The 27,013-nt window shown below is 42.4% G+C and overlaps 4 non-coding genes across 4 annotated transcripts; 2 read left to right on the top strand and 2 right to left on the bottom strand.

Annotated features, from left to right (window-relative positions):
- Positions 1-18,975: 18,975 nt before the first annotated feature.
- Positions 18,976-19,057, bottom strand: trnal-uag (transfer RNA leucine (anticodon UAG)). The gene has a single exon. It is a non-coding gene; the product is annotated as a tRNA-Leu (tRNA).
- A 160-nt stretch (positions 19,058-19,217) lies between these two features.
- trnag-ucc (transfer RNA glycine (anticodon UCC)) lies at positions 19,218-19,289 on the top strand. The gene has a single exon. It is a non-coding gene; the product is annotated as a tRNA-Gly (tRNA).
- A 4,711-nt stretch (positions 19,290-24,000) lies between these two features.
- Positions 24,001-24,082, bottom strand: trnal-uag (transfer RNA leucine (anticodon UAG)). Its single transcript has one exon. It is a non-coding gene; the product is annotated as a tRNA-Leu (tRNA).
- A 160-nt stretch (positions 24,083-24,242) lies between these two features.
- Positions 24,243-24,314, top strand: trnag-ucc (transfer RNA glycine (anticodon UCC)). The gene has a single exon. It is a non-coding gene; the product is annotated as a tRNA-Gly (tRNA).
- The last annotated feature ends 2,699 nt before the right edge of the window (positions 24,315-27,013 follow it).

Raw genomic sequence — 27,013 nt, 5'->3', positions numbered from 1 at the left:
TTAGAAGCATGCGCTTTGGCCTCAAAACTCCTCCTACTTTTGGCGGCAGGAAAAAAAGGCTACAACCCATACACACGCACAAGAAAAGGTTCCGATGGCGCTGTGTTACATTATAGAAGAAACGCTCAAATAAGCTCTATTTTCAGAATCAAAAAGGTTTTCTGGCAATTGTCAGTGAACAAAATTCCCAAACTACAAGCGTACTTGGGTGGTAAGGTGCAGCATAGCATTTTAGCCTAAGTCCAAGATGTTTATAACACATGAGATTATTCAGCAACGCCTTGACAGGGATGACTAATGAGGCCAAAGAGTTCTTTTGGGGTCTCCCCACGTAGATTTAAATCCTGAGAGTAATGGCTTCTTCTGCTCAAGTGTGTGATGGGATTTTGTTTACTTTGCCAGTGCCCCATTTTTAAGCCTATGGCTTTTGATTTCTTTCGATCGATCGATCAATCTTTGCAAAGTAAATAAGTATTCAACTGCGGACTCTTGGTTGACATTGCCATCCCTCTGAACTTTAGAAGCATGCGCTTTGGCCTCAAAACTCCTCCTACTTTTGGCGGCAGGAAAAAAAGGCTACAACCCATACACACGCACAAGAAAAGGTTCCGATGGCGCTGTGTTACGTTATAGAAGAAACGCTCAAATAAGCTCTATTTTCAGAATCAAAAAGGTTTTCTGGCAATTGTCAGTGAACAAAATTCCCAAACTACAAGCGTACTTGGGTGGTAAGGTGCAGCATAGCATTTTAGCCTAAGTCCAAGATGTTTATAACACATGAGATTATTCAGCAACGCCTTGACAGGGATGACTAATGAGGCCAAAGAGTTCTTTTGGGGTCTCCCCACGTAGATTTAAATCCTGAGACTAATGGCTTCTTCTGCTCAAGTGTGTGATGGGATTTTGTTTACTTTGCCTGTGCCCCATTTTTAAGCCTATGGCTTTTGATTTCTTTCGATCGATCGATCGATCTTTGCAAAGTAAATAAGTATTCAACTGCGGACTCTTGGTTGACATTGCCATCCCTCTGAACTTTAGAAGCATGCGCTTTGGCCTCAAAACTCCTCCTACTTTTGGCGGCAGGAAAAAAAGGCTACAACCCATACACACGCACAAGAAAAGGTTCCGATGGCGCTGTGTTACGTTATAGAAGAAACGCTCAAATAAGCTCTATTTTCAGAATCAAAAAGGTTTTCTGGCAATTGTCAGTGAACAAAATTCCCAAACTACAAGCGTACTTTGGTGGTAAGGTGCAGCATAGTATTTTAGCCTAAGTCCAAGATGTTTATAACACATGAGATTATTCAGCAACGCCTTGACAGGGATGACTAATGAGGCCAAAGAGTTCTTTTGGGGTCTCCCCACGTAGATTTAAATCCTGAGAGTAATGGCTTCTTCTGCTCAAGTGTGTGATGGGATTTTGTTTACTTTGCCAGTGCCCCATTTTTAAGCCTATGGCTTTTGATTTCTTTCGATCGATCGATCGATCTTTGCAAAGTAAATAAGTATTCAACTGCGGACTCTTGGTTGACATTGCCATCCCTCTGAACTTTAGAAGCATGCGCTTTGGCCTCAAAACTCCTCCTACTTTTGGCGGCAGGAAAAAAAGGCTACAACCCATACACACGCACAAGAAAAGGTTCCGATGGCGCTGTGTTACGTTATAGAAGAAACGCTCAAATAAGCTCTATTTTCAGAATCAAAAAGGTTTTCTGGCAATTGTCAGTGAACAAAATTCCCAAACTACAAGCGTACTTGGGTGGTAAGGTGCAGCATAGCATTTTAGCCTAAGTCCAAGATGTTTATAACACATGAGATTATTCAGCAACGCCTTGACAGGGATGACTAATGAGGCCAAAGAGTTCTTTTGGGGTCTCCCCACGTAGATTTAAATCCTGAGAGTAATGGCTTCTTCTGCTCAAGTGTGTGATGGGATTTTGTTTACTTTGCCAGTGCCCCATTTTTAAGCCTATGGCTTTTGATTTCTTTCGATCGATCGATCGATCTTTGCAAAGTAAATAAGTATTCAACTGCGGACTCTTGGTTGACATTGCCATCCCTCTGAACTTTAGAAGCATGCGCTTTGGCCTCAAAACTCCTCCTACTTTTGGCTAGAGGAAAAAAAGGCTACAACCCATACACACGCACAAGAAAAGGTTCCGATGGCGCTGTGTTACATTATAGAAGAAACGCTCAAATAAGCTCTATTTTCAGAATCAAAAAGGTTTTCTGGCAATTGTCAGTGAACAAAATTCCCAAACTACAAGCGTACTTGGGTGGTAAGGTGCAGCATAGCATTTTAGCCTAAGTCCAAGATGTTTATAACACATGAGATTATTCAGCAACGCCTTGACAGGGATGACTAATGAGGCCAAAGAGTTCTTTTGGGGTCTCCCCACGTAGATTTAAATCCTGAGAGTAATGGCTTCTTCTGCTCAAGTGTGTGATGGGATTTTGTTTACTTTGCCAGTGCCCCATTTTTAAGCCTATGGCTTTTGATTTCTTTCGATCGATCGATCGATCTTTGCAAAGTAAATAAGTATTCAACTGCGGACTCTTGGTTGACATTGCCATCCCTCTGAACTTTAGAAGCATGCGCTTTGGCCTCAAAACTCCTCCTACTTTTGGCGGCAGGAAAAAAAGGCTACAACCCATACACACGCACAAGAAAAGGTTCCGATGGCGCTGTGTTACGTTATAGAAGAAACGCTCAAATAAGCTCTATTTTCAGAATCAAAAAGGTTTTCTGGCAATTGTCAGTGAACAAAATTCCCAAACTACAAGCGTACTTGGGTGGTAAGGTGCAGCATAGCATTTTAGCCTAAGTCCAAGATGTTTATAACACATGAGATTATTCAGCAACGCCTTGACAGGGATGACTAATGAGGCCAAAGAGTTCTTTTGGGGTCTCCCCACGTAGATTTAAATCCTGAGAGTAATGGCTTCTTCTGCTCAAGTGTGTGATGGGATTTTGTTTACTTTGCCAGTGCCCCATTTTTAAGCCTATGGCTTTTGATTTCTTTCGATCGATCGATCGATCTTTGCAAAGTAAATAAGTATTCAACTGCGGACTCTTGGTTGACATTGCCATCCCTCTGAACTTTAGAAGCATGCGCTTTGGCCTCAAAACTCCTCCTACTTTTGGCGGCAGGAAAAAAAGGCTACAACCCATACACACGCACAAGAAAAGGTTCCGATGGCGCTGTGTTACGTTATAGAAGAAACGCTCAAATAAGCTCTATTTTCAGAATCAAAAAGGTTTTCTGGCAATTGTCAGTGAACAAAATTCCCAAACTACAAGCGTACTTGGGTGGTAAGGTGCAGCATAGCATTTTAGCCTAAGTCCAAGATGTTTATAACACATGAGATTATTCAGCAACGCCTTGACAGGGATGACTAATGAGGCCAAAGAGTTCTTTTGGGGTCTCCCCACGTAGATTTAAATCCTGAGAGTAATGGCTTCTTCTGCTCAAGTGTGTGATGGGATTTTGTTTACTTTGCCAGTGCCCCATTTTTAAGCCTATGGCTTTTGATTTCTTTCGATCGATCGATCGATCTTTGCAAAGTAAATAAGTATTCAACTGCGGACTCTTGGTTGACATTGCCATCCCTCTGAACTTTAGAAGCATGCGCTTTGGCCTCAAAACTCCTCCTACTTTTGGCGGCAGGAAAAAAAGGCTACAACCCATACACACGCACAAGAAAAGGTTCCGATGGCGCTGTGTTACGTTATAGAAGAAAAGCTCAAATAAGCTCTATTTTCAGAATCAAAAAGGTTTTCTGGCAATTGTCAGTGAACAAAATTCCCAAACTACAAGCGTACTTGGGTGGTAAGGTGCAGCATAGCATTTTAGCCTAAGTCCAAGATGTTTATAACACATGAGATTATTCAGCAACGCCTTGACAGGGATGACTAATGAGGCCAAAGAGTTCTTTTGGGGTCTCCCCACGTAGATTTAAATCCTGAGAGTAATGGCTTTTTCTGCTCAAGTGTGTGATGGGATTTTGTTTACTTTGCCAGTGCCCCATTTTTAAGCCTATGGCTTTTGATTTCTTTCGATCGATCGATCGATCTTTGCAAAGTAAATAAGTATTCAACTGCGGACTCTTGGTTGACATTGCCATCCCTCTGAACTTTAGAAGCATGCGCTTTGGCCTCAAAACTCCTCCTACTTTTGGCGGCAGGAAAAAAAGGCTACAACCCATACACACGCACAAGAAAAGGTTCCGATGGCGCTGTGTTACGTTATAGAAGAAACGCTCAAATAAGCTCTATTTTCAGAATCAAAAAGGTTTTCTGGCAATTGTCAGTGAACAAAATTCCCAAACTACAAGCGTACTTGGGTGGTAAGGTGCAGCATAGCATTTTAGCCTAAGTCCAAGATGTTTATAACACATGAGATTATTCAGCAACGCCTTGACAGGGATGACTAATGAGGCCAAAGAGTTCTTTTGGGGTCTCCCCACGTAGATTTAAATCCTGAGAGTAATGGCTTCTTCTGCTCAAGTGTGTGATGGGATTTTGTTTACTTTGCCAGTGCCCCATTTTTAAGCCTATGGCTTTTGATTTCTTTCGATCGATCGATCGATCTTTGCAAAGTAAATAAGTATTCAACTGCGGACTCTTGGTTGACATTGCCATCCCTCTGAACTTTAGAAGCTTGCGCTTTGGCCTCAAAACTCCTCCTACTTTTGGCTAGAGGAAAAAAAGGCTACAACCCATACACACGCACAAGAAAAGGTTCCGATGGCGCTGTGTTACGTTATAGAAGAAACGCTCAAATAAGCTCTATTTTCAGAATCAAAAAGGTTTTCTGGCAATTGTCAGTGAACAAAATTCCCAAACTACAAGCGTACTTGGGTGGTAAGGTGCAGCATAGCATTTTAGCCTAAGTCCAAGATGTTTATAACACATGAGATTATTCAGCAACGCCTTGACAGGGATGACTAATGAGGCCAAAGAGTTCTTTTGGGGTCTCCCCACGTAGATTTAAATCCTGAGAGTAATGGCTTCTTCTGCTCAAGTGTGTGATGGGATTTTGTTTACTTTGCCAGTGCCCCATTTTTAAGCCTATGGCTTTTGATTTCTTTCGATCGATCGATCGATCTTTGCAAAGTAAATAAGTATTCAACTGCGGACTCTTGGTTGACATTGCCATCCCTCTGAACTTTAGAGGCATGCGCTTTGGCCTCAAAACTCCTCCTACTTTTGGCGGCAGGAAAAAAAGGCTACAACCCATACACACGCACAAGAAAAGGTTCCGATGGCGCTGTGTTACGTTATAGAAGAAACGCTCAAATAAGCTCTATTTTCAGAATCAAAAAGGTTTTCTGGCAATTGTCAGTGAACAAAATTCCCAAACTACAAGCGTACTTGGGTGGTAAGGTGCAGCATAGCATTTTAGCCTAAGTCCAAGATGTTTATAACACATGAGATTATTCAGCAACGCCTTGACAGGGATGACTAATGAGGCCAAAGAGTTCTTTTGGGGTCTCCCCACGTAGATTTAAATCCTGAGAGTAATGGCTTCTTCTGCTCAAGTGTGTGATGGGATTTTGTTTACTTTGCCAGTGCCCCATTTTTAAGCCTATGGCTTTTGATTTCTTTCGATCGATCGATCGATCTTTGCAAAGTAAATAAGTATTCAACTGCGGACTCTTGGTTGACATTGCCATCCCTCTGAACTTTAGAAGCATGCGCTTTGGCCTCAAAACTCCTCCTACTTTTGGCGGCAGGAAAAAAAGGCTACAACCCATACACACGCACAAGAAAAGGTTCCGATGGCGCTGTGTTACGTTATAGAAGAAACGCTCAAATAAGCTCTATTTTCAGAATCAAAAAGGTTTTCTGGCAATTGTCAGTGAACAAAATTCCCAAACTACAAGCGTACTTTGGTGGTAAGGTGCAGCATAGTATTTTAGCCTAAGTCCAAGATGTTTATAACACATGAGATTATTCAGCAACGCCTTGACAGGGATGACTAATGAGGCCAAAGAGTTCTTTTGGGGTCTCCCCACGTAGATTTAAATCCTGAGAGTAATGGCTTCTTCTGCTCAAGTGTGTGATGGGATTTTGTTTACTTTGCCAGTGCCCCATTTTTAAGCCTATGGCTTTTGATTTCTTTCGATCGATCGATCGATCTTTGCAAAGTAAATAAGTATTCAACTGCGGACTCTTGGTTGACATTGCCATCCCTCTGAACTTTAGAAGCATGCGCTTTGGCCTCAAAACTCCTCCTACTTTTGGCGGCAGGAAAAAAAGGCTACAACCCATACACACGCACAAGAAAAGGTTCCGATGGCGCTGTGTTACGTTATAGAAGAAAAGCTCAAATAAGCTCTATTTTCAGAATCAAAAAGGTTTTCTGGCAATTGTCAGTGAACAAAATTCCCAAACTACAAGCGTACTTGGGTGGTAAGGTGCAGCATAGCATTTTAGCCTAAGTCCAAGATGTTTATAACACATGAGATTATTCAGCAACGCCTTGACAGGGATGACTAATGAGGCCAAAGAGTTCTTTTGGGGTCTCCCCACGTAGATTTAAATCCTGAGAGTAATGGCTTTTTCTGCTCAAGTGTGTGATGGGATTTTGTTTACTTTGCCAGTGCCCCATTTTTAAGCCTATGGCTTTTGATTTCTTTCGATCGATCGATCGATCTTTGCAAAGTAAATAAGTATTCAACTGCGGACTCTTGGTTGACATTGCCATCCCTCTGAACTTTAGAAGCATGCGCTTTGGCCTCAAAACTCCTCCTACTTTTGGCGGCAGGAAAAAAAGGCTACAACCCATACACACGCACAAGAAAAGGTTCCGATGGCGCTGTGTTACGTTATAGAAGAAACGCTCAAATAAGCTCTATTTTCAGAATCAAAAAGGTTTTCTGGCAATTGTCAGTGAACAAAATTCCCAAACTACAAGCGTACTTGGGTGGTAAGGTGCAGCATAGCATTTTAGCCTAAGTCCAAGATGTTTATAACACATGAGATTATTCAGCAACGCCTTGACAGGGATGACTAATGAGGCCAAAGAGTTCTTTTGGGGTCTCCCCACGTAGATTTAAATCCTGAGAGTAATGGCTTCTTCTGCTCAAGTGTGTGATGGGATTTTGTTTACTTTGCCAGTGCCCCATTTTTAAGCCTATGGCTTTTGATTTCTTTCGATCGATCGATCGATCTTTGCAAAGTAAATAAGTATTCAACTGCGGACTCTTGGTTGACATTGCCATCCCTCTGAACTTTAGAAGCATGCGCTTTGGCCTCAAAACTCCTCCTACTTTTGGCGGCAGGAAAAAAAGGCTACAACCCATACACACGCACAAGAAAAGGTTCCGATGGCGCTGTGTTACGTTATAGAAGAAACGCTCAAATAAGCTCTATTTTCAGAATCAAAAAGGTTTTCTGGCAATTGTCAGTGAACAAAATTCCCAAACTACAAGCGTACTTTGGTGGTAAGGTGCAGCATAGTATTTTAGCCTAAGTCCAAGATGTTTATAACACATGAGATTATTCAGCAACGCCTTGACAGGGATGACTAATGAGGCCAAAGAGTTCTTTTGGGGTCTCCCCACGTAGATTTAAATCCTGAGAGTAATGGCTTCTTCTGCTCAAGTGTGTGATGGGATTTTGTTTACTTTGCCAGTGCCCCATTTTTAAGCCTATGGCTTTTGATTTCTTTCGATCGATCGATCGATCTTTGCAAAGTAAATAAGTATTCAACTGCGGACTCTTGGTTGACATTGCCATCCCTCTGAACTTTAGAAGCATGCGCTTTGGCCTCAAAACTCCTCCTACTTTTGGCGGCAGGAAAAAAAGGCTACAACCCATACACACGCACAAGAAAAGGTTCCGATGGCGCTGTGTTACGTTATAGAAGAAAAGCTCAAATAAGCTCTATTTTCAGAATCAAAAAGGTTTTCTGGCAATTGTCAGTGAACAAAATTCCCAAACTACAAGCGTACTTGGGTGGTAAGGTGCAGCATAGCATTTTAGCCTAAGTCCAAGATGTTTATAACACATGAGATTATTCAGCAACGCCTTGACAGGGATGACTAATGAGGCCAAAGAGTTCTTTTGGGGTCTCCCCACGTAGATTTAAATCCTGAGAGTAATGGCTTTTTCTGCTCAAGTGTGTGATGGGATTTTGTTTACTTTGCCAGTGCCCCATTTTTAAGCCTATGGCTTTTGATTTCTTTCGATCGATCGATCGATCTTTGCAAAGTAAATAAGTATTCAACTGCGGACTCTTGGTTGACATTGCCATCCCTCTGAACTTTAGAAGCATGCGCTTTGGCCTCAAAACTCCTCCTACTTTTGGCGGCAGGAAAAAAAGGCTACAACCCATACACACGCACAAGAAAAGGTTCCGATGGCGCTGTGTTACGTTATAGAAGAAACGCTCAAATAAGCTCTATTTTCAGAATCAAAAAGGTTTTCTGGCAATTGTCAGTGAACAAAATTCCCAAACTACAAGCGTACTTGGGTGGTAAGGTGCAGCATAGCATTTTAGCCTAAGTCCAAGATGTTTATAACACATGAGATTATTCAGCAACGCCTTGACAGGGATGACTAATGAGGCCAAAGAGTTCTTTTGGGGTCTCCCCACGTAGATTTAAATCCTGAGAGTAATGGCTTCTTCTGCTCAAGTGTGTGATGGGATTTTGTTTACTTTGCCAGTGCCCCATTTTTAAGCCTATGGCTTTTGATTTCTTTCGATCGATCGATCGATCTTTGCAAAGTAAATAAGTATTCAACTGCGGACTCTTGGTTGACATTGCCATCCCTCTGAACTTTAGAAGCTTGCGCTTTGGCCTCAAAACTCCTCCTACTTTTGGCTAGAGGAAAAAAAGGCTACAACCCATACACACGCACAAGAAAAGGTTCCGATGGCGCTGTGTTACGTTATAGAAGAAAAGCTCAAATAAGCTCTATTTTCAGAATCAAAAAGGTTTTCTGGCAATTGTCAGTGAACAAAATTCCCAAACTACAAGCGTACTTGGGTGGTAAGGTGCAGCATAGCATTTTAGCCTAAGTCCAAGATGTTTATAACACATGAGATTATTCAGCAACGCCTTGACAGGGATGACTAATGAGGCCAAAGAGTTCTTTTGGGGTCTCCCCACGTAGATTTAAATCCTGAGAGTAATGGCTTTTTCTGCTCAAGTGTGTGATGGGATTTTGTTTACTTTGCCAGTGCCCCATTTTTAAGCCTATGGCTTTTGATTTCTTTCGATCGATCGATCGATCTTTGCAAAGTAAATAAGTATTCAACTGCGGACTCTTGGTTGACATTGCCATCCCTCTGAACTTTAGAAGCATGCGCTTTGGCCTCAAAACTCCTCCTACTTTTGGCGGCAGGAAAAAAAGGCTACAACCCATACACACGCACAAGAAAAGGTTCCGATGGCGCTGTGTTACGTTATAGAAGAAACGCTCAAATAAGCTCTATTTTCAGAATCAAAAAGGTTTTCTGGCAATTGTCAGTGAACAAAATTCCCAAACTACAAGCGTACTTGGGTGGTAAGGTGCAGCATAGCATTTTAGCCTAAGTCCAAGATGTTTATAACACATGAGATTATTCAGCAACGCCTTGACAGGGATGACTAATGAGGCCAAAGAGTTCTTTTGGGGTCTCCCCACGTAGATTTAAATCCTGAGAGTAATGGCTTCTTCTGCTCAAGTGTGTGATGGGATTTTGTTTACTTTGCCAGTGCCCCATTTTTAAGCCTATGGCTTTTGATTTCTTTCGATCGATCGATCGATCTTTGCAAAGTAAATAAGTATTCAACTGCGGACTCTTGGTTGACATTGCCATCCCTCTGAACTTTAGAAGCTTGCGCTTTGGCCTCAAAACTCCTCCTACTTTTGGCTAGAGGAAAAAAAGGCTACAACCCATACACACGCACAAGAAAAGGTTCCGATGGCGCTGTGTTACGTTATAGAAGAAACGCTCAAATAAGCTCTATTTTCAGAATCAAAAAGGTTTTCTGGCAATTGTCAGTGAACAAAATTCCCAAACTACAAGCGTACTTGGGTGGTAAGGTGCAGCATAGCATTTTAGCCTAAGTCCAAGATGTTTATAACACATGAGATTATTCAGCAACGCCTTGACAGGGATGACTAATGAGGCCAAAGAGTTCTTTTGGGGTCTCCCCACGTAGATTTAAATCCTGAGAGTAATGGCTTCTTCTGCTCAAGTGTGTGATGGGATTTTGTTTACTTTGCCAGTGCCCCATTTTTAAGCCTATGGCTTTTGATTTCTTTCGATCGATCGATCGATCTTTGCAAAGTAAATAAGTATTCAACTGCGGACTCTTGGTTGACATTGCCATCCCTCTGAACTTTAGAGGCATGCGCTTTGGCCTCAAAACTCCTCCTACTTTTGGCGGCAGGAAAAAAAGGCTACAACCCATACACACGCACAAGAAAAGGTTCCGATGGCGCTGTGTTACGTTATAGAAGAAACGCTCAAATAAGCTCTATTTTCAGAATCAAAAAGGTTTTCTGGCAATTGTCAGTGAACAAAATTCCCAAACTACAAGCGTACTTGGGTGGTAAGGTGCAGCATAGCATTTTAGCCTAAGTCCAAGATGTTTATAACACATGAGATTATTCAGCAACGCCTTGACAGGGATGACTAATGAGGCCAAAGAGTTCTTTTGGGGTCTCCCCACGTAGATTTAAATCCTGAGAGTAATGGCTTCTTCTGCTCAAGTGTGTGATGGGATTTTGTTTACTTTGCCAGTGCCCCATTTTTAAGCCTATGGCTTTTGATTTCTTTCGATCGATCGATCGATCTTTGCAAAGTAAATAAGTATTCAACTGCGGACTCTTGGTTGACATTGCCATCCCTCTGAACTTTAGAAGCATGCGCTTTGGCCTCAAAACTCCTCCTACTTTTGGCGGCAGGAAAAAAAGGCTACAACCCATACACACGCACAAGAAAAGGTTCCGATGGCGCTGTGTTACGTTATAGAAGAAACGCTCAAATAAGCTCTATTTTCAGAATCAAAAAGGTTTTCTGGCAATTGTCAGTGAACAAAATTCCCAAACTACAAGCGTACTTTGGTGGTAAGGTGCAGCATAGTATTTTAGCCTAAGTCCAAGATGTTTATAACACATGAGATTATTCAGCAACGCCTTGACAGGGATGACTAATGAGGCCAAAGAGTTCTTTTGGGGTCTCCCCACGTAGATTTAAATCCTGAGAGTAATGGCTTCTTCTGCTCAAGTGTGTGATGGGATTTTGTTTACTTTGCCAGTGCCCCATTTTTAAGCCTATGGCTTTTGATTTCTTTCGATCGATCGATCGATCTTTGCAAAGTAAATAAGTATTCAACTGCGGACTCTTGGTTGACATTGCCATCCCTCTGAACTTTAGAAGCATGCGCTTTGGCCTCAAAACTCCTCCTACTTTTGGCGGCAGGAAAAAAAGGCTACAACCCATACACACGCACAAGAAAAGGTTCCGATGGCGCTGTGTTACGTTATAGAAGAAAAGCTCAAATAAGCTCTATTTTCAGAATCAAAAAGGTTTTCTGGCAATTGTCAGTGAACAAAATTCCCAAACTACAAGCGTACTTGGGTGGTAAGGTGCAGCATAGCATTTTAGCCTAAGTCCAAGATGTTTATAACACATGAGATTATTCAGCAACGCCTTGACAGGGATGACTAATGAGGCCAAAGAGTTCTTTTGGGGTCTCCCCACGTAGATTTAAATCCTGAGAGTAATGGCTTTTTCTGCTCAAGTGTGTGATGGGATTTTGTTTACTTTGCCAGTGCCCCATTTTTAAGCCTATGGCTTTTGATTTCTTTCGATCGATCGATCGATCTTTGCAAAGTAAATAAGTATTCAACTGCGGACTCTTGGTTGACATTGCCATCCCTCTGAACTTTAGAAGCATGCGCTTTGGCCTCAAAACTCCTCCTACTTTTGGCGGCAGGAAAAAAAGGCTACAACCCATACACACGCACAAGAAAAGGTTCCGATGGCGCTGTGTTACGTTATAGAAGAAACGCTCAAATAAGCTCTATTTTCAGAATCAAAAAGGTTTTCTGGCAATTGTCAGTGAACAAAATTCCCAAACTACAAGCGTACTTGGGTGGTAAGGTGCAGCATAGCATTTTAGCCTAAGTCCAAGATGTTTATAACACATGAGATTATTCAGCAACGCCTTGACAGGGATGACTAATGAGGCCAAAGAGTTCTTTTGGGGTCTCCCCACGTAGATTTAAATCCTGAGAGTAATGGCTTCTTCTGCTCAAGTGTGTGATGGGATTTTGTTTACTTTGCCAGTGCCCCATTTTTAAGCCTATGGCTTTTGATTTCTTTCGATCGATCGATCGATCTTTGCAAAGTAAATAAGTATTCAACTGCGGACTCTTGGTTGACATTGCCATCCCTCTGAACTTTAGAAGCTTGCGCTTTGGCCTCAAAACTCCTCCTACTTTTGGCTAGAGGAAAAAAAGGCTACAACCCATACACACGCACAAGAAAAGGTTCCGATGGCGCTGTGTTACGTTATAGAAGAAACGCTCAAATAAGCTCTATTTTCAGAATCAAAAAGGTTTTCTGGCAATTGTCAGTGAACAAAATTCCCAAACTACAAGCGTACTTGGGTGGTAAGGTGCAGCATAGCATTTTAGCCTAAGTCCAAGATGTTTATAACACATGAGATTATTCAGCAACGCCTTGACAGGGATGACTAATGAGGCCAAAGAGTTCTTTTGGGGTCTCCCCACGTAGATTTAAATCCTGAGAGTAATGGCTTCTTCTGCTCAAGTGTGTGATGGGATTTTGTTTACTTTGCCAGTGCCCCATTTTTAAGCCTATGGCTTTTGATTTCTTTCGATCGATCGATCGATCTTTGCAAAGTAAATAAGTATTCAACTGCGGACTCTTGGTTGACATTGCCATCCCTCTGAACTTTAGAGGCATGCGCTTTGGCCTCAAAACTCCTCCTACTTTTGGCTAGAGGAAAAAAAGGCTACAACCCATACACACGCACAAGAAAAGGTTCCGATGGCGCTGTGTTACGTTATAGAAGAAACGCTCAAATAAGCTCTATTTTCAGAATCAAAAAGGTTTTCTGGCAATTGTCAGTGAACAAAATTCCCAAACTACAAGCGTACTTGGGTGGTAAGGTGCAGCATAGCATTTTAGCCTAAGTCCAAGATGTTTATAACACATGAGATTATTCAGCAACGCCTTGACAGGGATGACTAATGAGGCCAAAGAGTTCTTTTGGGGTCTCCCCACGTAGATTTAAATCCTGAGAGTAATGGCTTCTTCTGCTCAAGTGTGTGATGGGATTTTGTTTACTTTGCCAGTGCCCCATTTTTAAGCCTATGGCTTTTGATTTCTTTCGATCGATCGATCGATCTTTGCAAAGTAAATAAGTATTCAACTGCGGACTCTTGGTTGACATTGCCATCCCTCTGAACTTTAGAAGCATGCGCTTTGGCCTCAAAACTCCTCCTACTTTTGGCGGCAGGAAAAAAAGGCTACAACCCATACACACGCACAAGAAAAGGTTCCGATGGCGCTGTGTTACGTTATAGAAGAAACGCTCAAATAAGCTCTATTTTCAGAATCAAAAAGGTTTTCTGGCAATTGTCAGTGAACAAAATTCCCAAACTACAAGCGTACTTTGGTGGTAAGGTGCAGCATAGCATTTTAGCCTAAGTCCAAGATGTTTATAACACATGAGATTATTCAGCAACGCCTTGACAGGGATGACTAATGAGGCCAAAGAGTTCTTTTGGGGTCTCCCCACGTAGATTTAAATCCTGAGAGTAATGGCTTCTTCTGCTCAAGTGTGTGATGGGATTTTGTTTACTTTGCCAGTGCCCCATTTTTAAGCCTATGGCTTTTGATTTCTTTCGATCGATCGATCGATCTTTGCAAAGTAAATAAGTATTCAACTGCGGACTCTTGGTTGACATTGCCATCCCTCTGAACTTTAGAAGCATGCGCTTTGGCCTCAAAACTCCTCCTACTTTTGGCGGCAGGAAAAAAAGGCTACAACCCATACACACGCACAAGAAAAGGTTCCGATGGCGCTGTGTTACGTTATAGAAGAAACGCTCAAATAAGCTCTATTTTCAGAATCAAAAAGGTTTTCTGGCAATTGTCAGTGAACAAAATTCCCAAACTACAAGCGTACTTGGGTGGTAAGGTGCAGCATAGCATTTTAGCCTAAGTCCAAGATGTTTATAACACATGAGATTATTCAGCAACGCCTTGACAGGGATGACTAATGAGGCCAAAGAGTTCTTTTGGGGTCTCCCCACGTAGATTTAAATCCTGAGAGTAATGGCTTCTTCTGCTCAAGTGTGTGATGGGATTTTGTTTACTTTGCCAGTGCCCCATTTTTAAGCCTATGGCTTTTGATTTCTTTCGATCGATCGATCGATCTTTGCAAAGTAAATAAGTATTCAACTGCGGACTCTTGGTTGACATTGCCATCCCTCTGAACTTTAGAGGCATGCGCTTTGGCCTCAAAACTCCTCCTACTTTTGGCTAGAGGAAAAAAAGGCTACAACCCATACACACGCACAAGAAAAGGTTCCGATGGCGCTGTGTTACGTTATAGAAGAAACGCTCAAATAAGCTCTATTTTCAGAATCAAAAAGGTTTTCTGGCAATTGTCAGTGAACAAAATTCCCAAACTACAAGCGTACTTGGGTGGTAAGGTGCAGCATAGCATTTTAGCCTAAGTCCAAGATGTTTATAACACATGAGATTATTCAGCAACGCCTTGACAGGGATGACTAATGAGGCCAAAGAGTTCTTTTGGGGTCTCCCCACGTAGATTTAAATCCTGAGAGTAATGGCTTCTTCTGCTCAAGTGTGTGATGGGATTTTGTTTACTTTGCCAGTGCCCCATTTTTAAGCCTATGGCTTTTGATTTCTTTCGATCGATCGATCGATCTTTGCAAAGTAAATAAGTATTCAACTGCGGACTCTTGGTTGACATTGCCATACCTCTGAACTTTAGAAGCATGCGCTTTGGCCTCAAAACTCCTCCTACTTTTGGCGGCAGGAAAAAAAGGCTTCAACCCATACACACGCACAAGAAAAGGTTCCGATGGCGCTGTGTTACATTATAGAAGAAACGCTCAAATAAGCTCTATTTTCAGAATCAAAAAGGTTTTCTGGCAATTGTCAGTGAACAAAATTCCCAAACTACAAGCGTACTTGGGTGGTAAGGTGCAGCATAGCATTTTAGCCTAAGTCCAAGATGTTTATAACACATGAGATTATTCAGCAACGCCTTGACAGGGATGACTAATGAGGCCAAAGAGTTCTTTTGGGGTCTCCCCACGTAGATTTAAATCCTGAGACTAATGGCTTCTTCTGCTCAAGTGTGTGATGGGATTTTGTTTACTTTGCCAGTGCCCCATTTTTAAGCCTATGGCTTTTGATTTCTTTCGATCGATCGATCGATCTTTGCAAAGTAAATAAGTATTCAACTGCGGACTCTTGGTTGACATTGCCATCCCTCTGAACTTTAGAAGCATGCGCTTTGGCCTCAAAACTCCTCCTACTTTTGGCGGCAGGAACAAAAAGGCTACAACCCATACACACGCACAAGAAAAGGTTCCGATGGCGCTGTGTTACGTTATAGAAGAAACGCTCAAATAAGCTCTATTTTCAGAATCAAAAAGGTTTTCTGGCAATTGTCAGTGAACAAAATTCCCAAACTACAAGCGTACTTGGGTGGTAAGGTGCAGCATAGCATTTTAGCCTAAGTCCAAGATGTTTATAACACATGAGATTATTCAGCAACGCCTTGACAGGGATGACTAATGAGGCCAAAGAGTTCTTTTGGGGTCTCCCCACGTAGATTTAAATCCTGAGAGTAATGGCTTCTTCTGCTCAAGTGTGTGATGGGATTTTGTTTACTTTGCCAGTGCCCCATTTTTAAGCCTATGGCTTTTGATTTCTTTCGATCGATCGATCGATCTTTGCAAAGTAAATAAGTATTCAACTGCGGACTCTTGGTTGACATTGCCATACCTCTGAACTTTAGAAGCATGCGCTTTGGCCTCAAAACTCCTCCTACTTTTGGCGGCAGGAAAAAAAGGCTACAACCCATACACACGCACAAGAAAAGGTTCCGATGGCGCTGTGTTACATTATAGAAGAAACGCTCAAATAAGCTCTATTTTCAGAATCAAAAAGGTTTTCTGGCAATTGTCAGTGAACAAAATTCCCAAACTACAAGCGTACTTGGGTGGTAAGGTGCAGCATAGCATTTTAGCCTAAGTCCAAGATGTTTATAACACATGAGATTATTCAGCAACGCCTTGACAGGGATGACTAATGAGGCCAAAGAGTTCTTTTGGGGTCTCCCCACGTAGATTTAAATCCTGAGACTAATGGCTTCTTCTGCTCAAGTGTGTGATGGGATTTTGTTTACTTTGCCAGTGCCCCATTTTTAAGCCTATGGCTTTTGATTTCTTTCGATCGATCGATCGATCTTTGCAAAGTAAATAAGTATTCAACTGCGGACTCTTGGTTGACATTGCCATCCCTCTGAACTTTAGAAGCATGCGCTTTGGCCTCAAAACTCCTCCTACTTTTGGCGGCAGGAAAAAAAGGCTACAACCCATACACACGCACAAGAAAAGGTTCCGATGGCGCTGTGTTACGTTATAGAAGAAACGCTCAAATAAGCTCTATTTTCAGAATCAAAAAGGTTTTCTGGCAATTGTCAGTGAACAAAATTCCCAAACTACAAGCGTACTTGGGTGGTAAGGTGCAGCATAGCATTTTAGCCTAAGTCCAAGATGTTTATAACACATGAAATTATTCAGCAACGCCTTGACAGGGATGACTAATGAGGCCAAAGAGTTCTTTTGTGGTCTCCCCACGTAGATTTAAATCCTGAGACTAATGGCTTCTTCTGCTCAAGTGTGTGATGGGATTTTGTTTACTTTGCCAGTGCCCCATTTTTAAGCCTATGGCTTTTGATTTCTTTCGATCGATCGATCGATCTTTGCAAAGTAAATAAGTATTCAACTGCGGACTCTTGGTTGACATTGCCATACCTCTGAACTTTAGAAGCATGCGCTTTGGCCTCAAAACTCCTCCTACTTTTGGCTAGAGGAAAAAAAGGCTACAACCCATACACACGCACAAGAAAAGGTTCCGATGGCGCTGTGTTACGTTATAGAAGAAACGCTCAAATAAGCTCTATTTTCAGAATCAAAAAGGTTTTCTGGCAATTGTCAGTGAACAAAATTCCCAAACTACAAGCGTACTTGGGTGGTAAGGTGCAGCATAGCATTTTAGCCTAAGTCCAAGATGTTTATAACAAATGAGATTATTCAGCAACGCCTTGACAGGGATGACTAATGAGGCCAAAGAGTTCTTTTGGGGTCTCCCCACGTAGATTTAAATCCTGAGAGTAATGGCTTCTTCTGCTCAAGTGTGTGATGGGATTTTGTTTACTTTGCCAGTGCCCCATTTTTAAGCCTATGGCTTTTGATTTCTTTCGATCGATCGATCGATCGATCTTTGCAAAGTAAATAAGTATTCAACTGCGGACTCTTGATTGACATTGCCATCCCTCTGAACTTCAGAAGCATGCGCTTTGGCCTCAAAACTCCTCCTACTTTTGGCGGCAGGAAAAAAAGGCTACAACCCATACACACGCACAGGAAAAGGTTCCGATGGCGCTGTGTTACGTTATAGAAGAAACGCTCAAATAAGCTCTATTTTCAGAATCAAAAAGGTTTTCTGGCAATTGTCAGTGAACAAAATTCCCAAACTACAAGCGTACTTGGGTGGTAAGGTGCAGCATAGCATTTTAGCCTAAGTCCAAGATGTTTATAACACATGAGATTATTCAGCAACGCCTTGACAGGGATGACTAATGAGGCCAAAGAGTTCTTTTGGGGTCTCCCCACGTAGATTTAAATCCTGAGAGTAATGGCTTCTTCTGCTCAAGTGTGTGATGGGATTTTGTTTACTTTGCCAGTGCCCCATTTTTAAGCCTATGGCTTTTGATTTCTTTCGATCGATTGATCGATCGATCTTTGCAAAGTAAATAAGTATTCAACTGCGGACTCTTGATTGACATTGCCATCCCTCTGAACTTCAGAAGCATGCGCTTTGGCCTCAAAACTCCTCCTACTTTTGGCGGCAGGAAAAAAAGGCTACAACCCATACACACGCACAAGAAAAGGTTCCGATGGCGCTGTGTTACGTTATAGAAGAAACGCTCAAATAAGCTCTATTTTCAGAATCAAAAAGGTTTTCTGGCAATTGTCAGTGAACAAAATTCCCAAACTACAAGCGTACTTGGGTGGTAAGGTGCAGCATAGCATTTTAGCCTAAGTCCAAGATGTTTATAACACATGAGATTATTCAGCAACGCCTTGACAGGGATGACTAATGAGGCCAAAGAGTTCTTTTGGGGTCTCCCCACGTAGATTTAAATCCTGAGAGTAATGGCTTCTTCTGCTCAAGTGTGTGATGGGATTTTGTTTACTTTGCCAGTGCCCCATTTTTAAGCCTATGGCTTTTGATTTCTTTCGATCGATCGATCGATCGATCTTTGCAAAGTAAATAAGTATTCAACTGCGGACTCTTGATTGACATTGCCATCCCTCTGAACTTCAGAAGCATGCGCTTTGGCCTCAAAACTCCTCCTACTTTTGGCGGCAGGAAAAAAAAGGCTACAACCCATACACACGCACAAGAAAAGGTTCCCGTAAGCAGCTAATGAGTTGTTGGACTAGAAATCCATTGGGAATTTCCCGCGCAGGTTCGAATCCTGCCAACAACGTGGTTCATGTTGTTCCCGTACGGGCCCCTGCTGGCAGGCCATTTGGCGGAAGTAAAGAATCCCTGGTTGGCTTTTGACCAGGGCCAGATTTAGAATATGTATTTTATGAAAGCTAAACTCAAACGGAAGCGCTGCCGACAGACATCACACAGCCCTGCTCTTGACGTTCGGCATGCGAACTGGCAGCGGTGGGATTTAAACCCACGCCTCCGAAGAGACTGGAACCTAAATCCAGCGCCTTAGACCACTCGGCCACGCTACCTGTTGCTCAGTTGGACAAGAAATGCGACCAGCGAAACCGTGCAAAAAAAGGCGTTTCTATGATAGTAATTATCTTCAAACCATGTTCCGTGTGCATGGAACTTTAGATATCAATTACAGGCGCCGATTTGCGACACGGCACTGCGAAAGCATGTGTCCTTGCGATGGTGGTATAGTGGTAAGCATAGCTGCCTTCCAAGCAGTTGACCCGGGTTCGATTCCCGGCCATCGCATGCTGTTCTTTTGAGTTATACATGTGTATATGCAGTTTCATTCACAACTAAAGCTCTCAGAGGGCAATGGCCAAACTGTCAAACAGTTGAGTATTAGAGCATTTGAACTAATCCTCTTGGCAGATCGCATGATTGCGGAGTGACAGGTATGAAACAGCCCCATAACATGAATGAGTGAATGCTGTTCACCCACTATAACAAGAATCAACAAAGTACATGACGCTGACGTGAAGTTGAATACGCAACTTTCTGATCTGGAGTCAGACGCGCTACCGTTGCGCCACAGAGGCAGCCCGAGTGGTCCGGTCCGATGGCGCTGTGTTACGTTATAGAAGAAACGCTCAAATAAGCTCTATTTTCAGAATCAAAAAGGTTTTCTGGCAATTGTCAGTGAACAAAATTCCCAAACTACAAGCGTACTTGGGTGGTAAGGTGCAGCATAGCATTTTAGCCTAAGTCCAAGATGTTTATAACACATGAGATTATTCAGCAACGCCTTGACAGGGATGACTAATGAGGCCAAAGAGTTCTTTTGGGGTCTCCCCACGTAGATTTAAATCCTGAGAGTAATGGCTTCTTCTGCTCAAGTGTGTGATGGGATTTTGTTTACTTTGCCAGTGCCCCATTTTTAAGCCTATGGCTTTTGATTTCTTTCGATCGATCGATCTTTGCAAAGTAAATAAGTATTCAACTGCGGACTCTTGGTTGACATTGCCATCCCTCTGAACTTTAGAAGCATGCGCTTTGGCCTCAAAACTCCTCCTACTTTTGGCGGCAGGAAAAAAAGGCTACAACCCATACACACGCACAAGAAAAGGTTCCGATGGCGCTGTGTTACGTTATAGAAGAAAAGCTCAAATAAGCTCTATTTTCAGAATCAAAAAGGTTTTCTGGCAATTGTCAGTGAACAAAATTCCCAAACTACAAGCGTACTTGGGTGGTAAGGTGCAGCATAGCATTTTAGCCTAAGTCCAAGATGTTTATAACACATGAGATTATTCAGCAACGCCTTGACAGGGATGACTAATGAGGCCAAAGAGTTCTTTTGGGGTCTCCCCACGTAGATTTAAATCCTGAGAGTAATGGCTTCTTCTGCTCAAGTGTGTGATGGGATTTTGTTTACTTTGCCAGTGCCCCATTTTTAAGCCTATGGCTTTTGATTTCTTTCGATCGATCGATCGATCTTTGCAAAGTAAATAAGTATTCAACTGCGGACTCTTGGTTGACATTGCCATCCCTCTGAACTTTAGAAGCATGCGCTTTGGCCTCAAAACTCCTCCTACTTTTGGCGGCAGGAACAAAAAGGCTACAACCCATACACACGCACAAGAAAAGGTTCCGATGGCGCTGTGTTACGTTATAGAAGAAACGCTCAAATAAGCTCTATTTTCAGAATCAAAAAGGTTTTCTGGCAATTGTCAGTGAACAAAATTCCCAAACTACAAGCGTACTTGGGTGGTAAGGTGTAGCATAGCATTTTAGCCTAAGTCCAAGATGTTTATAACACATGAGATTATTCAGCAACGCCTTGACAGGGATGACTAATGAGGCCAAAGAGTTCTTTTGGGGTCTCCCCACGTAGATTTAAATCCTGAGAGTAATGGCTTCTTCTGCTCAAGTGTGTGATGGGATTTTGTTTACTTTGCCAGTGCCCCATTTTTAAGCCTATGGCTTTTGATTTCTTTCGATCGATCGATCGATCTTTGCAAAGTAAATAAGTATTCAACTGCGGACTCTTGGTTGACATTGCCATACCTCTGAACTTTAGAAGCATGCGCTTTGGCCTCAAAACTCCTCCTACTTTTGGCGGCAGGAAAAAAAGGCTACAACCCATACACACGCACAAGAAAAGGTTCCGATGGCGCTGTGTTACATTATAGAAGAAACGCTCAAATAAGCTCTATTTTCAGAATCAAAAAGGTTTTCTGGCAATTGTCAGTGAACAAAATTCCCAAACTACAAGCGTACTTGGGTGGTAAGGTGCAGCATAGCATTTTAGCCTAAGTCCAAGATGTTTATAACACATGAGATTATTCAGCAACGCCTTGACAGGGATGACTAATGAGGCCAAAGAGTTCTTTTGGGGTCTCCCCACGTAGATTTAAATCCTGAGACTAATGGCTTCTTCTGCTCAAGTGTGTGATGGGATTTTGTTTACTTTGCCAGTGCCCCATTTTTAAGCCTATGGCTTTTGATTTCTTTCGATCGATCGATCGATCTTTGCAAAGTAAATAAGTATTCAACTGCGGACTCTTGGTTGACATTGCCATCCCTCTGAACTTTAGAAGCATGCGCTTTGGCCTCAAAACTCCTCCTACTTTTGGCGGCAGGAAAAAAAGGCTACAACCCATACACACGCACAAGAAAAGGTTCCGATGGCGCTGTGTTACGTTATAGAAGAAACGCTCAAATAAGCTCTATTTTCAGAATCAAAAAGGTTTTCTGGCAATTGTCAGTGAACAAAATTCCCAAACTACAAGCGTACTTGGGTGGTAAGGTGCAGCATAGCATTTTAGCCTAAGTCCAAGATGTTTATAACACATGAAATTATTCAGCAACGCCTTGACAGGGATGACTAATGAGGCCAAAGAGTTCTTTTGGGGTCTCCCCACGTAGATTTAAATCCTGAGACTAATGGCTTCTTCTGCTCAAGTGTGTGATGGGATTTTGTTTACTTTGCCAGTGCCCCATTTTTAAGCCTATGGCTTTTGATTTCTTTCGATCGATCGATCGATCTTTGCAAAGTAAATAAGTATTCAACTGCGGACTCTTGGTTGACATTGCCATACCTCTGAACTTTAGAAGCATGCGCTTTGGCCTCAAAACTCCTCCTACTTTTGGCTAGAGGAAAAAAAGGCTACAACCCATACACACGCACAAGAAAAGGTTCCGATGGCGCTGTGTTACGTTATAGAAGAAACGCTCAAATAAGCTCTATTTTCAGAATCAAAAAGGTTTTCTGGCAATTGTCAGTGAACAAAATTCCCAAACTACAAGCGTACTTGGGTGGTAAGGTGCAGCATAGCATTTTAGCCTAAGTCCAAGATGTTTATAACAAATGAGATTATTCAGCAACGCCTTGACAGGGATGACTAATGAGGCCAAAGAGTTCTTTTGGGGTCTCCCCACGTAGATTTAAATCCTGAGAGTAATGGCTTCTTCTGCTCAAGTGTGTGATGGGATTTTGTTTACTTTGCCAGTGCCCCATTTTTAAGCCTATGGCTTTTGATTTCTTTCGATCGATCGATCGATCGATCTTTGCAAAGTAAATAAGTATTCAACTGCGGACTCTTGATTGACATTGCCATCCCTCTGAACTTCAGAAGCATGCGCTTTGGCCTCAAAACTCCTCCTACTTTTGGCGGCAGGAAAAAAAGGCTACAACCCATACACACGCACAGGAAAAGGTTCCGATGGCGCTGTGTTACGTTATAGAAGAAACGCTCAAATAAGCTCTATTTTCAGAATCAAAAAGGTTTTCTGGCAATTGTCAGTGAACAAAATTCCCAAACTACAAGCGTACTTGGGTGGTAAGGTGCAGCATAGCATTTTAGCCTAAGTCCAAGATGTTTATAACACATGAGATTATTCAGCAACGCCTTGACAGGGATGACTAATGAGGCCAAAGAGTTCTTTTGGGGTCTCCCCACGTAGATTTAAATCCTGAGAGTAATGGCTTCTTCTGCTCAAGTGTGTGATGGGATTTTGTTTACTTTGCCAGTGCCCCATTTTTAAGCCTATGGCTTTTGATTTCTTTCGATCGATTGATCGATCGATCTTTGCAAAGTAAATAAGTATTCAACTGCGGACTCTTGATTGACATTGCCATCCCTCTGAACTTCAGAAGCATGCGCTTTGGCCTCAAAACTCCTCCTACTTTTGGCGGCAGGAAAAAAAGGCTACAACCCATACACACGCACAAGAAAAGGTTCCGATGGCGCTGTGTTACGTTATAGAAAAAACGCTCAAATAAGCTCTATTTTCAGAATCAAAAAGGTTTTCTGGCAATTGTCAGTGAACAAAATTCCCAAACTACAAGCGTACTTGGGTGGTAAGGTGCAGCATAGCATTTTAGCCTAAGTCCAAGATGTTTATAACACATGAGATTATTCAGCAACGCCTTGACAGGGATGACTAATGAGGCCAAAGAGTTCTTTTGGGGTCTCCCCACGTAGATTTAAATCCTGAGAGTAATGGCTTCTTCTGCTCAAGTGTGTGATGGGATTTTGTTTACTTTGCCAGTGCCCCATTTTTAAGCCTATGGCTTTTGATTTCTTTCGATCGATCGATCGATCGATCTTTGCAAAGTAAATAAGTATTCAACTGCGGACTCTTGATTGACATTGCCATCCCTCTGAACTTCAGAAGCATGCGCTTTGGCCTCAAAACTCCTCCTACTTTTGGCGGCAGGAAAAAAAAGGCTACAACCCATACACACGCACAAGAAAAGGTTCCCGTAAGCAGCTAATGAGTTGTTGGACTAGAAATCCATTGGGAATTTCCCGCGCAGGTTCGAATCCTGCCAACAACGTGGTTCATGTTGTTCCCGTACGGGCCCCTGCTGGCAGGCCATTTGGCGGAAGTAAAGAATCCCTGGTTGGCTTTTGACCAGGGCCAGATTTAGAATATGTATTTTATGAAAGCTAAACTCAAACGGAAGCGCTGCCGACAGACATCACACAGCCCTGCTCTTGACGTTCGGCATGCGAACTGGCAGCGGTGGGATTTAAACCCACGCCTCCGAAGAGACTGGAACCTAAATCCAGCGCCTTAGACCACTCGGCCACGCTACCTGTTGCTCAGTTGGACAAGAAATGCGACCAGCGAAACCGTGCAAAAAAAGGCGTTTCTATGATAGTAATTATCTTCAAACCATGTTCCGTGTGCATGGAACTTTAGATATCAATTACAGGCGCCGATTTGCGACACGGCACTGCGAAAGCATGTGTCCTTGCGATGGTGGTATAGTGGTAAGCATAGCTGCCTTCCAAGCAGTTGACCCGGGTTCGATTCCCGGCCATCGCATGCTGTTCTTTTGAGTTATACATGTGTATATGCAGTTTCATTCACAACTAAAGCTCTCAGAGGGCAATGGCCAAACTGTCAAACAGTTGAGTATTAGAGCATTTGAACTAATCCTCTTGGCAGATCGCATGATTGCGGAGTGACAGGTATGAAACAGCCCCATAACATGAATGAGTGAATGCTGTTCACCCACTATAACAAGAATCAACAAAGTACATGACGCTGACGTGAAGTTGAATACGCAACTTTCTGATCTGGAGTCAGACGCGCTACCGTTGCGCCACAGAGGCAGCCCGAGTGGTCTGGTCCGATGGCGCTGTGTTACGTTATAGAAGAAACGCTCAAATAAGCTCTATTTTCAGAATCAAAAAGGTTTTCTGGCAATTGTCAGTGAACAAAATTCCCAAACTACAAGCGTACTTGGGTGGTAAGGTGCAGCATAGCATTTTAGCCTAAGTCCAAGATGTTTATAACACATGAGATTATTCAGCAACGCCTTGACAGGGATGACTAATGAGGCCAAAGAGTTCTTTTGGGGTCTCCCCACGTAGATTTAAATCCTGAGAGTAATGGCTTCTTCTGCTCAAGTGTGTGATGGGATTTTGTTTACTTTGCCAGTGCCCCATTTTTAAGCCTATGGCTTTTGATTTCTTTCGATCGATCGATCTTTGCAAAGTAAATAAGTATTCAACTGCGGACTCTTGGTTGACATTGCCATCCCTCTGAACTTTAGAAGCATGCGCTTTGGCCTCAAAACTCCTCCTACTTTTGGCGGCAGGAAAAAAAGGCTACAACCCATACACACGCACAAGAAAAGGTTCCGATGGCGCTGTGTTACGTTATAGAAGAAAAGCTCAAATAAGCTCTATTTTCAGAATCAAAAAGGTTTTCTGGCAATTGTCAGTGAACAAAATTCCCAAACTACAAGCGTACTTGGGTGGTAAGGTGCAGCATAGCATTTTAGCCTAAGTCCAAGATGTTTATAACACATGAGATTATTCAGCAACGCCTTGACAGGGATGACTAATGAGGCCAAAGAGTTCTTTTGGGGTCTCCCCACGTAGATTTAAATCCTGAGAGTAATGGCTTCTTCTGCTCAAGTGTGTGATGGGATTTTGTTTACTTTGCCAGTGCCCCATTTTTAAGCCTATGGCTTTTGATTTCTTTCGATCGATCGATCTTTGCAAAGTAAATAAGTATTCAACTGCGGACTCTTGGTTGACATTGCCATCCCTCTGAACTTTAGAAGCATGCGCTTTGGCCTCAAAACTCCTCCTACTTTTGGCGGCAGGAAAAAAAGGCTACAACCCATACACACGCACAAGAAAAGGTTCCGATGGCGCTGTGTTACGTTATAGAAGAAACGCTCAAATAAGCTCTATTTTCAGAATCAAAAAGGTTTTCTGGCAATTGTCAGTGAACAAAATTCCCAAACTACAAGCGTACTTGGGTGGTAAGGTGCAGCATAGCATTTTAGCCTAAGTCCAAGATGTTTATAACACATGAGATTATTCAGCAACGCCTTGACAGGGATGACTAATGAGGCCAAAGAGTTCTTTTGGGGTCTCCCCACGTAGATTTAAATCCTGAGAGTAATGGCTTCTTCTGCTCAAGTGTGTGATGGGATTTTGTTTACTTTGCCAGTGCCCCATTTTTAAGCCTATGGCTTTTGATTTCTTTCGATCGATCGATCGATCTTTGCAAAGTAAATAAGTATTCAACTGCGGACTCTTGGTTGACATTGCCATCCCTCTGAACTTTAGAAGCATGCGCTTTGGCCTCAAAACTCCTCCTACTTTTGGCGGCAGGAACAAAAAGGCTACAACCCATACACACGCACAAGAAAAGGTTCCGATGGCGCTGTGTTACGTTATAGAAGAAACGCTCAAATAAGCTCTATTTTCAGAATCAAAAAGGTTTTCTGGCAATTGTCAGTGAACAAAATTCCCAAACTACAAGCGTACTTGGGTGGTAAGGTGCAGCATAGCATTTTAGCCTAAGTCCAAGATGTTTATAACACATGAGATTATTCAGCAACGCCTTGACAGGGATGACTAATGAGGCCAAAGAGTTCTTTTGGGGTCTCCCCACGTAGATTTAAATCCTGAGAGTAATGGCTTCTTCTGCTCAAGTGTGTGATGGGATTTTGTTTACTTTGCCAGTGCCCCATTTTTAAGCCTATGGCTTTTGATTTCTTTCGATCGATCGATCGATCGATCTTTGCAAAGTAAATAAGTATTCAACTGCGGACTCTTGATTGACATTGCCATCCCTCTGAACTTCAGAAGCATGCGCTTTGGCCTCAAAACTCCTCCTACTTTTGGCGGCAGGAAAAAAAGGCTACAACCCATACACACGCACAAGAAAAGGTTCCGATGGCGCTCTGTTACGTTATAGAAGAAACGCTCAAATAAGCTCTATTTTCAGAATCAAAAAGGTTTTCTGGCAATTGTCAGTGAACAAAATTCCCAAACTACAAGCGTACTTGGGTGGTAAGGTGCAGCATAGCATTTTAGCCTAAGTCCAAGATGTTTATAACACATGAGATTATTCAGCAACGCCTTGACAGGGATGACTAATGAGGCCAAAGAGTTCTTTTGGGGTCTCCCCACGTAGATTTAAATCCTGAGAGTAATGGCTTCTTCTGCTCAAGTGTGTGATGGGATTTTGTTTACTTTGCCAGTGCCCCATTTTTAAGC

Source organism: Eucyclogobius newberryi, unplaced genomic scaffold, assembly GCF_026437365.1.
Source record: "Eucyclogobius newberryi isolate DKJ021-1_F unplaced genomic scaffold, fEucNew1.0.hap1 SCAF_11, whole genome shotgun sequence".
Taxonomy (NCBI): domain Eukaryota; kingdom Metazoa; phylum Chordata; class Actinopteri; order Gobiiformes; family Gobiidae; genus Eucyclogobius; species Eucyclogobius newberryi.
Note: the sequence above shows the minus strand (reverse complement) of the source record. Positions and strands in the feature narration are given on the sequence as shown.